Below are 16,924 nucleotides of genomic sequence, written 5' to 3'. Positions count from 1 at the left end.
CTTTATAAAAGACTACGGCACAAATGGGAGAGCAAGGAGTCTCTTTCCAATCCCTTTTCTGACAAGCACTCCCCCTGCCTAGTGACCCATGTCAGTGTCATCAGCAGGGTCCTGTGGAGAGCAAGCCCTGGTGAGAAGTGACCCTTGCCTCTGCAGCCTTCCTCGCAAAACTGTAACCCCCTCTAACCAAGGGAAACACATCCGACAGGTCGCAAATATGAGACTTTGGATTTGGACTTTTGAGTTAATGCTGGAATGAGTTAAGACTTTTGGACTGTTGAGAAGACAGGATTGTGTTTTGAAATGTGAGAAGGGGCTGGGCACAGTGACTCACTCCCAGCACTTTGGGAGGCTGAGGTGGGTGGATCACTTGAGGTCAGGAGTTTGAGACCAGCCTGGCCAACATGATGAAAACCCTTCTCTACTAAAAATACAAAAATTAGCTGGGCATTGTGGCAGGTGCCTGTAATTCCAGCTACTCGGGAGGCTGAGGCACGAGAATTGCTTGAGGTCAGGATTTCTTGACCAGCCTGGTCAGCATGGTGAAACCCCTTCTCTACTGAAAATACAAAAATTAACCAGGTGTGGTGGCAGACGCCTGTAACTCCAGCTACTCAGGAGGCTGAGGCATAAGAATCTCTTGAACCTGGGAAGCAGAGGTTGCAGTGAGCCAAGATCTCACCACTGCACTCTAGCCTGGGTGACAGAGTGAGACTCCATCTCAAAAAAACAAAAACAACAAAAACAAAAACCACAAACAAACAAACAAAAACGTGAGAAGGACATGAGATTTGGGAGGGGCTAGGAGCAGAATGGTATGGTTTGGCTTTGTGTCCCCACCCAAATCTCATGTTGAATTACGATCTTCGGTGTTGGCAGGGGGGCCTGGTGGGAGGGGACTGGATCATGGGAGTGACTTGCCCCTTGCTGTTCTCATGATAGTGAGTGAGTTCTCATGAGATCTGGCTGTTCACTGTCTCTCTCTCCTGCTGCCATGTGGGACGTGCCTGCTTTCCTTTCGTCTTCCACCAGGATTCTAAGTTTCCTGAGGACTCCCCAGCCATGCTCCCTGGACAGCCTGCAGAACGTGAGCCAGTTAAACCTCTTTTGTTTATCAATTACCCAGTCTCAGGTTGTTCTTTATAGCAGAGTGAGGATGGACTGAAACAGCACCTGATCAGCACTCCTCAGGACAGTCAAGGTCATCAAAGACAAGGAAAGTTTGAGAAACGGTGACAGCCAAGAGGAGCCTCCAGAGACACGATGACTGAATGTCCTGTAGGGACATAGATAACGGTGTATCAGTGCTGGCTCATGATTGCAACAAAGGTGCTAGACTAACGTGAGATGTTAGTGTGAGCGGAGCTAGGTGTGGAGCATATGGGAACTGTAGTATCTTTGCAACTCTTTGGTACATCTAAAAACTATTCTAAAATTTAAAAAGCTTATTTAAAAACTGAAAGCAGCATATATATATATTAAAAAGTTGGCTGAGGTGCCTGTAATCCCTGCACTTTGAGAAGCCAAGGTGGGCAGATTGCTTGAGCCTAGGAGTTTGAGATCAGCTTGGGCAATGTGGAGAAACCCTGTCTCCACCAAAAAAAAAAAAAAAAAAACAACCCCACAAAAATTAGCTGGGCACAGTGGTACATGCCTGTAGTTTCAGCTACCCGAGGCTGAGACAGGAGGATCACTGGAGCCTGGGAGGTCAAGGCAGCAGTGAGCCATGGTCACACTGATGCACTCCAGCCTGGGCAACAGAGCAAGACACTGTCTCAAAAATAAAAAAGTCACAGACTATTGCCTTAGTCCTTATGGAAACCAACCTGCTTACTGAAGACCTATCATGAGACATTCCAGCAGTTGGAAATAAGGACCTAGCTTTTCCAGAGCGATTCCATGCCTTTGCTAATCTCCAGAGTCAGATGCGCAGTGGAGGAGACACAGAATGAGGGAACGGGGCTGGTGATGGGAGGAGGCCAATGGGGAGACTTTTTTTTTTTTTTTTTTTTTTAACAGTTTTGCTCTGTCATCCAGGCTGGAGTGCAATGGCATGATCTTGGCTTACTGTAACCTCCACTTCCAGGGTTCAAGTGATTCTCCTGCCTCAGTCTCCCGAGTAGCTGGGATTACAGGTGCATGCCACCACACCCAGCTAATTTTTTTTTTTTTTTTGTATTTTTAATACAGACAGGATTTCACCATGTTTGTTAGGCTGGTCTTGAACTACTGATCTCAAATGATCTGCCAGCCTTGGCCTCTCAAAGTGCTGAGATTATAGGCGTGAGCCACCATGCCCGGCCCAATGAAGTGACTTTTGAGGCTGGCTGTCCCCCAACTCCTTCCCCCTCGCCCCCTCCCTCCCTCCTACACTTCTAAGGTTGGGGTGTGAGTGACTTGAGGATCCTTGCCCATGTGTGGAGGGGGATGCTGCTTCCCACAGTGCTGGCTCACGACAGGTAACTGTGGAAGAACCGTAGCCCACGTGGGAGGAGGCTGGGGCTGAGGGGCTGGGGGATTCCACCTGAGAAGACCCAAAACCCAGCCACCCAGCAGCATCTTCTGTGCACCACTGCACGGCTGCTGAACGTCGTCCTCATGCCCTTCTCACAACTGCCTGGCTCTTACCAGCGTAGCAACGTCCTTCATCTCCAGGGGCTTCATGTTATCCTCCCAGCACCTCCGTGAGGGAGGAGGGGCAAGGTTGACAAGCCCAGGTTCACAAAGGAAACTGAGGGCTGGAGAGGGACGGGTCTCACAACCCACACAACAGTGTCAGGACTCTCAGGAAAGTTGTCTCTGCAGGTCAGCAGAGGCCTCGTTCCCACAGAGTGATCAGAGAGGGGCTTTCCTTAAGGGCTTCAAAGGGAAGCCAGGTGGGCCTGCGGCCCTTCCCTTCTCTCCCGCTGCCCGTTCTGGAAGGAGGGAGGCACTTCTGGGAAGCTTCTCACTGGCTCCTCTCACCTGGCACTCGCTGGGGTGCAGCTGTCGGAAGCAGCGTGTCCACCCTCCAGCACAGATGGCACCTTTGCCACCGCAGGCCTGTTCCCTGATAGCTGTCACAGCTGGGGAAGCTGAGGCTGGTGCATGACCAGCAGTGGTCAGGAGTGCTGCCCTCACATGGGAGCAGCAGGAACACGTAGAATCCGGAGCAGCACCCTGAGGGAGTCAGGTGCGGAGACTCAGTGCCCTATCACCCAGAGGGAGGAGGATGTGGATGGTGGGGCATCAGGGTGCTTGGGCCCAGCTGTGGGGCTTCCTCCAGGCTGATGTGGGTGGCGGTGGGCAAGGGTTTCTCGGGTCCTGGCCCTGGTCCTGCTGAGCTGGTGATCATTGTTGCACGTGCCTGTGACTCAGTTTCCTCTGTTTGGTGTTTAGTGTGACCACTGTCTGTGGGATGGGCGTGAGACCATCACAGGGCTGCTTGTGGCAAGTCTGCCTCCACGGTTCAGCTCTTGCATTTCAGTCTGAAAGGTCCCCCAGGCTCAGCCTGTTCGGGAGCAGCCTGTGTGCATTGGAGTAGGGGAAGCAGAAGCGGGATCCCAGCTCCCAGACACTGCCCACCTGGAGGAGCCATGGCCTGGCTTCCAGGCCCAGTGCCAGTGAACATACCAGGAGTTGTGGGTGGACTGGGGCCTCAGCTTGACACCCAGGGAGTATCTCACCCCTCTCTGGTTCAGACTCTTGCTCTTCCATAAAAATCCCCCAAGTTCTTGGTCAGTAAGACCTGGGTTAGTGGCCCCAGGGCCAGAGGACTGAAGTGGGGAGCTTTCTTAACAGAAAGGCAGGGTTTGGGGAAGATTTTTCATTTGTTGGGGGTTGGACAGGTGGGGGAGGGGAGCAGGAGGACATGGGCTCTGCAGACCCTCTATATCTCAGGAAGTGGCCAGGAGGCAAGGGCCCTGTTGGTGGTGCAGGCCTGGAACCCAGTTTTCGGTCTCTTGTGCTCTGCCCCTGGGAGATACGAGTGTGATCTCTGGAGTCACACATGTCAGCTCCCCGCTTGCTCACCCAGAGCCTCAGCTTCTGCCCCTGTGGAATGGGGCTAATACTAACACCTTGCTTGTGGTGCTGCCTGAGCCAACACCTGCAGTGGCTCCCGTCTGGCATCACTCCAACACTCAGTGAGGGGCAGCTGTGCTAGACTGAGAGCGAGAGACCTTCCAGGTGCCAGGCTTTGCAGCCTCACTGGCCTTTTCTACTAAGGTCCTTTCTCTGGGTACCCAGGGAGGTGGGTGGTTTGCACAGAAGCCATGACAAGTATGTGGGTCAACTGAGGACCCAGCTGCTGTGAAGGGCCTGGGAGAACCAGAGGTGCATGTGCTCAGGGAGTCGAACCTGGCTCTGGGGCAGAATGTCATAGGGCTGGTAGTGGGCGTGGAAGGTGGGGTCACCTGGACTGCAGGGGCCTGGGGTCAGCAAACTGCAGACTTTCCAGGGCATAGAGGGCCAAGGTATCAGTGTCACTGGAGGACATGAGGTGGCAGTGGGCCCTGGGTGGGGACAAGTCAAAAGGGCAGGACCCAGGAATTTTCCAGTAAGTATGAACCTAGTGAACTTTGGGTGCAACAAACAAGCTACTTTAGTTACAAACAATATACTTTAGATAAAAGTGAACAATTTGCCAAAAAACCCCAAGTGAACTAGGAGTAAATGGAACATGGATTGAGGGGGCCATACAGCCATTTGACCATTCTAGTTGGTAGCAGGGGCTGCCCACAGCACTGTGATGAGAAGGATTCTGAGGCTTTGTCTGGGTGCAGCAGACACAGGCTTTATGGGACTGTCGCTGTGCAGTTGCGTGCTTCATTGGGTCAGTTGGAAAGTGAGGGTGGGAAGGCAGACAGCTTAAAGGTCCAAGGTCAGCAGACTTTGTTCCACTGTCCTCCTGAACTTGGAATTTGGTGGTTTATTTCTGTTGGTCATGTCAACCCCTCTTGGGGCTCTAGAAACTCCACCAGTCCCTGAACACCCACCCTGCCCCACCCTACACCCCACACATAGGCAGAGACCTTGGTTTTGTTTGGAGAGTTACAACAACTTATAAAGCTGGGTTGCAATTTTCTGAGTCTCCACTGGGTGGCACCCTCTAATGATTCCAAGTTTTAGGATTTCCAAAACCAAAATACCTTATTGAAGAAATTCAGTAAAGCCTACCTTTGCCACTGAATTCTGCGGATGACAGGGTTGAATTTAGTCATGTTCAAGGAAGGAGGCATCTCATGGACCCTTTGTCTTCCCTGCAAGGGCCTCTGTTTCCTTGGCATGCAGGGCAACACTTGATGGGAACTGTAGCAAAAGCAACTTCCCCAGAGGTCAGGATGCTTGTGAAACCTCATCACAACGGAAGATCCTCAGCTTGCTCCCCCAGAGAAGTCATGTGAGCTGTGTGCAGGGTCAACCCTACCCGGGTATCTTTACTATACGCAGAGCGAAGGGAAAACATCCTAATGTGCCTCCATCGACTCAGGACATAGCGATCCCTGGTGCCGTGGCTGTCAGCATCCCCATCCACCACCTGAGGGCAGCGTCACCCCGCAGAGTGCACCCCGCAACCAAACTGGTGGCCCTTGCTGATTGGCTAAGCTCTGACGTTTCCCTGGCAACCACCTCCCAGCTCCTCCCTCTCCCATTTGCCCAGCCGTGGAACATACTACTTATTTTTATTTGCAGAAGCTGCCGTTTTGCTCTCTGTCCCCATGCTTAGGGGCCAAGATGCTGCCCCAGAATGGACCATGGTGGACTGTGGAAGCAGGGACAGACCCACGTATGAACATCCCTGATTTCATCTTAGCTGAAGGGTCCTCCTTTTCCTCCAGTGCTTGTGTTTCCCGCATCCTGCTCTGGAAATGAAGAGCAAAATACAGTGAAGGGGCTTTCAGAGCCAGGAGTGAAGGCAGAGAACTCTGTGATGCTTCTGCGATTCCCCAGGCAGAGCCCTTGCACCCCTCCTTGCCTGCTGCCCATCTCATGGACTGGGGAGAGTGTCTTGCCCCTGCCTGCTGCTGAGGGGAGGGAGGAGATGCAGAACACTGGGGTTCAGGAGCGTGGAAGTGTGGTGCCTGGGACATCTGCCCTGATTAGTCACAGGGGAGATTTGTGGTAGTCCTTCTGGAGCAGACCTTGTCAACTACAAAGCGACTATGAATTCTAATGACTTGAACCCCAGTGGCACACAACTAAGTTGTCCCCAGGGCCTGCAGGAAGACTCAGGAAGGTGCCTTCTGAGGTCAAAGGAAGACAGAGAGGAGAAAGCGGCGTGCCTGGAGCCTGCTCGTGGTGCCTGGCCTTGAGGCTGGTGGATGCCTGCATCTGGGGCTGGAGCCCTTGGTCCCAGTTAAGCATGTGAGGAATCAAGGCATGGGGCAGGCAGTGAGTGTGGGAGGTGGTGGTGGGGGTGCCAATTTCGACAGCATGGCAACTGGGGCCTCCATGGGAAGCTGACCTCTCCTAGTCCACTTGGGCTGGGTGGCTCACAGACAACAGCTTATTGCTCATGGTCCTGGAGGCTGGAAGTCCAAGATCAAGGCACCTGCAGATTTAGTGTCTGGCAAGGGCCCATTGCTAGTTTAGAGATGGGTGCTTCTCTCTGCATCCTCACATGGCAGAAGTGGGCAAGGCAGTTCTCAGAGACCTCTTTTATAAGGGCGCTCATCCCACTCATGAGGGCAGAGCCTCCCAGAGGTCTCACCTCCCAACACCATCAACTTGGAGGTTAAGATGTCAATGCATGACTTTTGTTGAGACACAGGTGTTCAGTCTATAGCACAACTATACAACAATACAGGGAAAGGCATCCTAGGGTGGGGGAACAGCATATGCAAAGGCTCAGAGGCAGGAGACAACTGAGGTATGCAAAGAACAACACAGAGACACATGGGGAGAGAGGCTGGTGATGAGGTGGGACCATCGGGGCTGAGGGTTCTCCATGTTGCCCAGGCAGACATGTGCCAGAATTGCTGGATGTATCGTCCAGACATCCAGCAATTCCAGTGCTTCTTCTCAATCCCCTCTCAAATGCCTCTTTCACCTTTCACGAACGTTCCCTCCTGCTCAGGAGGGTCAGCTTGCCTGGCCTGTGTCTCTGCCCCCTCCTTCCCTTCCCTCTCTCCCTCCATCCCTTCATCTGCCTTACGGACTCCTCCCTGAGAAGAAGACCAGCTCCCAGTCTTTCCAGTCTTCCCTTCCCTCAGGCCCAATCCAGCCTGAGCACAGTCTGGATTGAGTCTTTAGGCTTGGTCAAGAGTGTGTTTGCAAACCTCTTCACTCCTTGCTGGCTAGGGCTTCCCATCTTCTTGACCAGGTCCCCTGAGACCCCAAGGCAGGCATCCACTGGGGCTAATCACATGAATGGGTATAGTTCCAAGAGGTGGGAACTGTGGTTTTGTAAATTTCACAGGTTGTCTGCATTTCACAAGTGCACAGGTGTACCATGGTGAATCAGAGGCTCCAAGGCAAGGCTTATGGTGTTTAGCCCTGAGCATACACCCACCCATCTACCCACCCATCTATTCACCCATCCACCCATTCATCCACCTACCCATCCACCTACACACCCACCAATCCATTCATCCATCCATCCATCTACCCACTTACCAATTCATCCATCCATCCATCTACCCACCTATTCATCCATCCACCTATCCATCCACCCACCCATCCACCTACCCACCCACCAATCCATCCATCCATCCATCCATCCATCCATCCATCCATCCATCCATCCATCCACTTACCAATCCATCCATCCATCCACCCATCGATCCATCCAGCCACCTATCCATCCACTCATCCATCCAACCACTCATCTATCCACCCACCCATCCACCTACCCACCCACAAATCCAATCCATCCATCAATCCACCCACCCATCCATCCACCTATCCACCCATTCACTTACCCAGTCATCCATCCATCCATCCATCCAACCATCCATCCATCCATCCATCCATCCATCCATCCATCCATCCACCCACCCACCCAGTCACCTATCCATCTACTTATTCATTCACCCAGTCACCTATCTATCCACCCAGCCAACCCACCCATCTATTCATCCATCCATCCACCCACCCATCCATCCACTGATCCACCCACCCACCCATAATTCATCCATCCACTTATTCATTCAGCAAATACAGAATGGAAATTGCAGGGATTAGGTCCTGTACTTGGCTCCAGGAAAGAGCAGAGTTTGTAGAGTCTGTTCAGTAGAGATCCAATGTGAGCCATATACGTAATTAATTTAAAATTTCCCAGTAGCCACACTAAAACCAGGTGAAATAAGTGTAATATTTTATTTAACCCGATAAATAAACAATATTATAATTTCCACATGCAATCAATATAACAATTATCGAGGTATTTTACATTCATATTTTGGTGGCAAGTTTTTGAGATTTGGTGTTTATCTTAGCCTTGTAGCACATCTCAATTTGTACAGGTCACATTTTAGGCTCTTGAAACCACATGTGGCAAGTGGCTTGTGCATTGGACAGTGCTGGTCTAGAATATTCACATGGTGTTGCATGTGGGCAGCAAATGTGGGCTGATCTGTGCCATGAGGAGGTCACAATCAAGGTACTATGGGAATATGGAGGAGAAGCAACCATGGGTGGAGGAGACTGAATGGCTTCCCAGAGAAGGCAGCACTGGAGCGGGGCACTGAAGGATGAACAGGAGTTCTTCAGGTGAAAAATAGGGAAAAGAAAATCTCCCAGTTCCCTGGTGCCCCAAGTAGGGCTCATGAAGGTCCAGGTCAGCCTGAAGAAACCAAGAGCCTTTAATGACCTCCCCACCAGGTGCTCCTTATGGACCCATGGTTCAGATCATCTTATTCCTGGCCCCTGGGCCACTGTTGATGCTCCCTATCTTATAGTGACAAACACTAGGGCCTGGAGGTCCAGCTACTTACAGCCACGGTTTTCAGAGCATCTGCATGAGCTAGAGCTCCAACCAGATGGTGGGGTTCGAAGTACAAGGAGAGGAGAACGTGTGGAATAAAGCTCCTTGCTCTGAGCCCGTAAGCCCCCTCCGGGTGTGGGCTCCGTGGGTTGGTGCTGGGAGACTCACTGTCCCGCTGCCCTGCCTTCTCCCGTAGTTGGTGGCCCTTGAGACCACATGGAATCAATTTCCCAATTAAGCTAATTGGAAGAATCATGGCCTGCCTTTCTGGTTATCAGCCTGGGAGGGCAGACTGGTGCCTGCCCACCGAAAAGTCCATAAACGTTGAGCTATGCTGGTCAGACCACTGGACGGTATCACCTGGTCCAACCTATTTTTAAGGACTTCCTGAGATCACTCAGGCTACTGTGCGTGTGCCTGTGAACTTCCAGGTCCCGTACCTGCATGTTATAGGAGGAAGTGCTGGGGGTGGGGTGTGGAGGGGCTCCTGAAACTTGTCTATAACAAGGCATGGCCATCTGGCTCTCACTTGGGTGGTCCTTCTTAGGTCTAACTGCAATCTCTCTTGCTGCTGACTCAACATGCCCCCTTCCCCTCCCCAGTGGTTGGGGCCCCAGGTGAGCGCTGGCCGGCAGGGCTGCTCACGATTGCTATCTGAGACCAGCCTGGAAAGTTGCCATTTTCGTTAAAACCCTTAGACACAAATCTTCCAAAACGTTTCTATGAAGGACCCAAAGGAACCCACGTCAGGGACATCCTTAGCTGGATGAGCAGCCTGGGAGCGGCCGGCCTGGGACAAGCTCCGTGTGACCACAGGCTCATCCTTTCTGCTCCGTCGAGGCCTCAGCTTTTCCTTCTGTGGAAGGAGGGACTTGTTCTGGAATCCACATCCGATGGTCCGTGTGATTTGGTGGGGGCAGGAAGGAGGCCTCCCCCTCCTCTAACACTGCCTCCCTGCTACCCAGGATTGCAGCAGCGGGGTTCTCTCCTGAGGGTTAAGCACTGCCCTCCCCGGGGCTCTCTCCTGAGGGTTAAGCACTGCCCTCCCCCAGGCTCTCTCCTGAGGGTTAAGCACTGCCCTCCCCCAGGCTCTCTCCTGAGGGTTAGGCACTGCCCTCCCCGGGGTTCCGTCCTGAGGGTTAGGCACTGCCCTCCCCTTTCTCAGAAGCTTGCTGCACATTTCAGGGTGGAAAGGGCCGGACCTCATTCTTGCTGGGAGTCTGAAGAGGTTTGAGCAGGGCCCAGCACGTGGCCATGCAAAGAACACTTGCTCTCAAAACCGAAGCTCCACCTTAGGTTCAAGACAGATGCCACTGCTTCCCCAGAGGCAGCCACCACCAGGCCCCCCGTTCTCGAGCCCCCCTCAAGGCGTGGGCCAGGCCCCATTTGGCTCCTCCACTGCTGAAGCGGTGGAGCCAGGGGTGACAGGAGCAAGCTGCATGAGGTCAGGGTTGGGTTTTGGCACCATCCCAGGCTGGCTCTGTGACCTGGACACGTCATAACCCCTCTTCCTGCCTCCATCTCATCATCTGTAAAGTGGAGGTGACGCCAGCTGCCCTGGCTCCCACTGGACTGTAATTTTGTCTGCGGTTTTCTCCGCCTCCTCCCCTCTCCCGCCCCAGTCGGGACTCATTCAAGCTGATTCCCTCCCAGTGGGGGGCTGGTGGGCTCTGGTCACTGCAGGAAAGGGTTAACTCAGCAGGCCTGAGTTGTCCACACCCTGCACATTCCAAAGGAAGGTCTGGCTCTGGCCTAGTTCCTGGGAGGTGACCTCTGACCTCTACCCACTTGACATATACTGTGTGATAAGTGTCTGTGTTTGCTTGGAGGTCTTGGGCCACCCTAGTGACCGTGCTAATGATGTCATTTACAGTGGGACCTTGGGCTATGCTGTATCAGCTCATCATCCTGGGAATGAGACCAAGGCCAAGCACACGGACAGTCAGGCATGTCTTTGCGATGGATCCCCAGTAGGAACCCTGGGCCCCAAGGCGTGGCTGGGCCCCCCGGCGGGTGCACACCATTCTGGGAGAATTGAGCATTGTCTGCCCGACTCTACTGAGAGGGGACCCCTGGGTGCTGGAGTCTGGTCTTGACTAAACCCTGCCGTCTGGAGATGGCTGTTTTGCTGGTTCAAGGCAGTGTCCTTTCACGGTGCTGAACCCTGACCTCGGGTATTGCCACCTGGCTGAGTTCTGTGAGCCAGTCCAGCACGTCCCTGAGCCTGAGGGTGGTTTGGGGACCCTGCACTGCAGTGTCAGCATTTCTGTTGATGGGTTCTGAAGGCAGGTGACAAGGAGGTGTCAGCCTGGGTTGACTACGAACTTTCAAGTCCTATTTCTGAAACAGCCCATGGAAGGTTCGGGGGCCATTTTTCCCCCTTTAGACGTTTTGCTGAGCCTTCGCCTGGTCTTGACACCTGTCTCCACTTGTCCACATTCCCAGCTCTGCCCACCAGGGACTGTGCCCACACCCAGGGATGGCCTAGGTCAGAGAGGTACAGGCTGTGGACTGAGATCGGGTGTGAGCCTGCCCTGCTTGCCCCCTACAGTTGGGAATCCTCTGGACGAGGGAGGCAGACAGGACAGAGGGACACCGCAGGAGAAACCTACAGGTCCCCCCTTCCCCTGGAAATGCTGGACCTGCTTCTCCAGAGACCCTCATGTGCAGCTCTCTCAGGAATGCCTTGGGCCCCCACAGCCTGTGTGCCCAGCCACCAGGCCTCTGATGAAGCCGCTTCCTCGCCTCGGCCCCCCTTCCCTGCCTGTGCCTCAGGAAACCCTGGGCCTCCTTCAAGGTCCTTCCCTTGTAAGCCCCTCCGTGTCAGGCTCTGCTGTGTCTTCCGAGACCGCACCTGTCCTAGGTGCCTGGGTCCAGGTGGGACATTCCCTGCTGCCAGCAGTGGACAGAGACTGGTTTTAATTAAAGCTCCCAGCAACCAGCCCTATCGCCGTGGAAACAGAGGTTCCGGTGGAGACGTGGCTCCCAGGCCACACGTGTAAGTAGCGCAGCTGGGAGTGGCGCCCAGAGCAGCCTGAACCCAAAGGCTGATCTTGACCACAATGCCCTGCTCCTTCCCGGCCATGGTCTCCACTCGGCCCACAGCTGGGCCCGGGCCGCCGCGGCCAGGGAGGGGCTGTCCCTCACGCACCCTGGCCCCACGGCCTTGTCTCTCAGCACCCAGACCCCAGGCACAAGGAGGCAGGGGGCTGGGACCTGCCTGGAGCCTGCTGCTGCCCCAGCTGCTGACGTGGTCGCCCCCGCCCACCCTGCAGACGTGGCCGCCCCCACCCTGCCACGTCGCCACTTCCACCCTGCAGGCAGGAAGCTGCACGCTCTCGCTCTCTTTTTGTAACTTTTTGGAGAGTTGTAGTTGCAGGAAACATCTGGATGTGGTCCAAGGAACATAATAAAAAAAAAAAAAAAAAAGGGAGAGCAGTGGGGAGAAGGCAGGGCTGGGGGAGGTTTGGAAAAGCCATCTGATTTCACTTTGCAAAGACAACTGCAATTATGCCTCTGAGGGTTCGCAGTCACTTCAGATTCAAGCCATGCGGTGACGTCAGTGGGAAACTATGAAGCTCGCGGACTGCGTGGTGACACACACCCCACGAAACACGGCTTGGGCCAGCGGCCGGCCATGCTCCAGCCCGACAGCCCACCAACAGGGGTCTCTCCCAGGAGGGAAGCTGAAGCTGGGCGAGGGGGTCCTTAACTGTGGACATGCTGGAGTGCCCCCTCTCTGAGCTCCAGCTGTGCCTTCCCCTGCTCAAGCTGCATCTCCCCCGTCTGACCCCACAGGCTCCTGGACGGAAATGGCCCGGCCTTGCCTAGAGCTCAGCTTCCACTCCAAGACAGAGCTATGGGGGTCCCGGCTGGCAGGGGGGCCATGGCCAGGCCCTCAGGGGTCCCTGCTTTCCAATTGCCCCAGGATCAGTGGTTTCCACAGTGTCCTGTAGCATGCAGCTGGGTGTCACCATTGTCCCAGCATCCTGTGGGGTGGGGCTGGGGTCTGTGTCCCTCTGTGTCCTGTGGGGTGGGGCCGGGGTCTGTGTCCCTCTCTGTCCTCTGGGGTGGGGCCGGGGTCTGTGTCCCTCTGTGTCCTGTGGGGTGGGGCCGGGGTCTGTGTCCCTCTGTGTCCTGTGGGATGGGGCTGGGTTCTGTGTCCTTCTGTGTCCTGTGGGAGGGGCCCGGGGTCTGTGTCCTGTGGGATAGGGCTGGGTTCTGTGTCCCTCTGTGTCCTGTGGGGTGGGGCTGGGTTCTGAGATCCTCTGTGTCCTGTGGGATGGGGCCGGGGTCTGTGTCCCTCTGTGTCCTGTTGGGGGGCCCAGGGTCTGTGTCCTTCTGCTGTGTCCTATGCGATAGGCCCGGGGTCTGTGTCCCTCTGTGTCCTGTGGGGTGGGGCCAGGGTCTGAGTCCCTCTGTGTCCTGTGGGGTGGGGCTGGGGTCTGTGTCCCTCTGTGTCCTGTGGTGGGGGGGCCCGGGGTCTGGGTCCCTCTGTGTCCTGTGGGGTGGGGCTGGGGTCTGTGTCCCTCTGTGTCCTGCGAGGTGGGGCCGGGGTCTGAGATCCTCTGTGTCCTGTGGGGTGGGGCTGGGGTCTGTGTCCCTCTGTGTCCTGTGGGGTGGGGCTGGGGTCTGTGTCCTGTGGGATGGGGCCGGGGTCTGAGTCCCCCTGTGTCCTGTAGGGTATGGCCGGGGTCTGAGACCCTCTGTGTCCTGTTGGGTGGGGCTGGGGTCTGTGTCTCTCACAGTGTTCCCAGCTTCTGGTCACCATCTCTGTCCCTCCTGCCCTGGGGTCATCCTGAGCTGGGTCCTGCCTGCGTCTGAAATCTGAGGAGCTGGGGTGATTCTCTTTGCTGAGATGGGTTGGTTCTCTTTGCTGCTTCTCTGCCTGAGAGTCCAAGGGCTTCCCAGGGACAGTGCCGCACCCTGATGGAGCCCCGGCCTCTGGGAGAAGGACACAGCCTCTCCCGGACCTGCCCCAGACCCCTGAGGCTTTTTAGAGCCAAGGTACCCCCAGGGCAGGAAGGGTTTGCCTGCCACGTGGCAAGTATTTCTGCCTTGAGGCTGTCACAGACAGGGTCTCTGGACTGTGGTGTAGTGCCCTGTCACCTCCAGGTGTAGTCTCAGAAACACCTTGAAATGAAACCCGAAGGAGAAGCCCAGTTCCGTGGTGTGGATGAGTGTGTCTGCCGGAGGCCTCGGAGTCGCACCCACCAGTGTTTATTGACAGTTGACTGGGGCTGTGCCCTGACACCCAGGCCCTGCCCTCTGGCACTCAGTCTACCAGGGGCCAAAGACTGCAGTCCTCCCTCTGGGCTCGCCTCGGCCAAGCCTCTGGTGGACTTTTAAGGCCCATGGGGAACCACCCCACAGACCCCCTTCCCACTCTGCAGATGGGCAGCTGAGGACCCTGCAGACGGGCCCGAGCAGCAGGGCCTGTGCTCGTCGAGGCCTAATGGCTCCCACCATGGCCAGGGTGAGATGCAGAGAGCCTCGGAGCCTGCAGTGGGGCCCCGGGGTTTGACGTTGGGGCCCTGCCTGGAATGGGGCCTTGGCGTGATGGGAGCCGGGGGCGGGGTGGAGCCTGCCGGGGCCGAGGGGCTGTCTGGTCGGGAGCGATTCCTCAGCAGCAGAGCCTTGAGTCATGGCTGGGGCCTCCCGGCCTCTGGGGGGGCCTTAGGACATTTTTTCCATGGAAAGTAGCTGCTGGCTCTCTGCTTACCGGGGAGCTCTCTGTCCCCTCCCACCGCCTGCCGAGGGTTTGGTGGGGGCTGTGGCAGTTCTTTGCTGGACTTTCCACTGGCCTGGATGGGCTGAGAGCTCCAGGCAGGGACCGGACAGCCAGACTCTGGACCCAGTCCCAGCCTGCAAGTGCCTGTCCTCTGAGCCTGAGTTTTGCCTTCTGCCAGGGTGAGGGCTCTGGGCGAGGCTGGAGGCTGAATGGCAAGGACCGGGCTGTGATGGGACGCTGGGCTCCAGGTCTCCTAAATTAACTCTTGAAGGGAAAGGTGGGGCAGGATATGGAGGGAGGGGGTGTGCTTCATCCTCCTGGAACCTGCAGAAATTGAGGTGAAATTGGCAGATCTTTTGGGAGTTTGCAGTGCTGCTGAATTTAGGAGCAGCCACCCTGAAAAATTCCCCCAGGGCCGCCCTGGTCTCGACCCAACAGCTGGTGGGGAGGCACCCACCTGGTCTGTGTGACCCCTGGGTGGTTCTTCGCTGGGAGACACTGGCCGTAAACAGGTCGGTCAGAAGCCTGCCTGAACCCCTCGAAGGTCTCGTCCCTCCCCACGGGAGACCAGGATGGCAGCCGTGGAGCTCAAGGCCGTGCACTTGAAGTGGGCCTGGGTTGTGGGGCAGGATCTGCAGTGGTCCAATGTGGCTAAGTGTCAACTGGGAAAACAGAAGTCTGCGGCCAAGCTGGGGACCTCCCTTCCCTCTTCTCCCCGCAGCAAGGGCAGGGGCGGGGTGAGGGCACGGAGAATGGCAGATAGGCCGACCTCAGGCTGCGGGTCTCCAGCCTGGAGCCTCCCAGCTAGGAATAGGTGCAGCTAGGAAGGACCCAAGGTGAATTTTCTCCAAGACAGCTTTATGAAAGGGACCTGGGGACTCACAGGGGAGGCTTCGTGACCATCCGAACCCCAACCCCTCCTCCAGGAGCCCGTCTGAGCCAGCCCTGCCAGTGTGAGCTCCTCCCTCTGTGGCTCCTGCCTGTCATCCACACCTGACTGCCATGTCCTCTAGGTTTTCAGGGAACACAAATCTTATCTCTCGGGCCTGTCGTGGCCGGGCCTCCCTCCTGCTGGCTCTGTGGCCCTCATTGCTGGAGGCCTCGCCCCTTGAGGCTCTGCCCTGTGTGTACCATGGGCCTAGCGGGGCTCTCACAGCACTTCACTGGCCCTGGTGGTCATTCGGAGTCAGCCCCTGCACACCTCTGCTGTTACCCACGGAGGACATTTCCCAGATGCTAGAGGATGTTGACGTCTAGGCCCCCTGTGACCCAAATCGAGCCTGAGTCTGAAGCTGTGGCCTCACTGTGGCATCACCCCTTGGGGATGGTGAGGCCCAATGCCACCTGCCTCTCTGCCCCTCCCGTGCAGCCTCCATGCAGCCGTGAGTTCCTCAGAAGGGACTCCACCACCCACCCCCTAGGATGGAGCGTGATGCTCGCTGAATCCCCTGAGGTCCCGTCTCCAAGAGACTTTATGGGTGACAGATGGGACGCTGAGGCTCAGAAAAGGGAAGATGTCAGCTGCGGGTCACGCAGCGGGTTGGAACAGAGTCCAGACTCGAACACAGCACCCTGATAGTCAGCCAGGATGAGCGCCGTTCTTGGTATCTGCACTGAGAAGTGTGCGCATGAGAAGGAAACTCCGGAGGGGGGCTTGATTAAAGTTGATGATGCCCTCGCTCAGCTGGCCTTGCTGCTGTTGGGGCTCATTCTTCCGGAATGTTCCAGCACCCACCCTTCCCACGACACATTCGGTTTCCGACACTCCAGGGTGCGCTTCTGCCAATGGCTCTCCTTCACGTGCAAGCGTCAGACCCTCCTTCCTGGAGGCTGCGCACGGAGCTCCTGTTCTTTCTAATGATGCTCCTGGGCCATTTTCTCTGTGGGGCTGTCACCAGCTGGTGCCGTCGTGAACACTCCTGTCCAACATTCGGCAGGTGCTCTCCTGGATGGAGTTCAGAAGCGACATCGCTGGGTCCAAGGGGCGTGCCCCTTTTACATTCTAAAATTCAATGGGACCTCGGTGGGGCTTTGGTTCTCTGAAGAGGAAGTGTGAAGGGCACCCTGGGGCCTGTTGGAAGCCTTCACCCAGCGGGAGTCACCTATGTGGGGAGCTGTATTGGGGTCCCTGCCCCCTTCCAGAAGGTGTCAGGCACCGTTGCCAAAGAAACGACTCTGCCTCAGGCCCTGCCTGGAGAAGCTGAGACAAGAGGTGACCAGGGCATGACAGGTGGCCACAGGAGACAGGACCACAGGCTCTGGAGCTCCTCAGCTGAACAGAGCAGCTC

Source organism: Theropithecus gelada, chromosome 15 (genome assembly GCF_003255815.1).
Source record: "Theropithecus gelada isolate Dixy chromosome 15, Tgel_1.0, whole genome shotgun sequence".
NCBI lineage: Eukaryota > Metazoa > Chordata > Mammalia > Primates > Cercopithecidae > Theropithecus > Theropithecus gelada.
Note: the sequence above shows the minus strand (reverse complement) of the source record.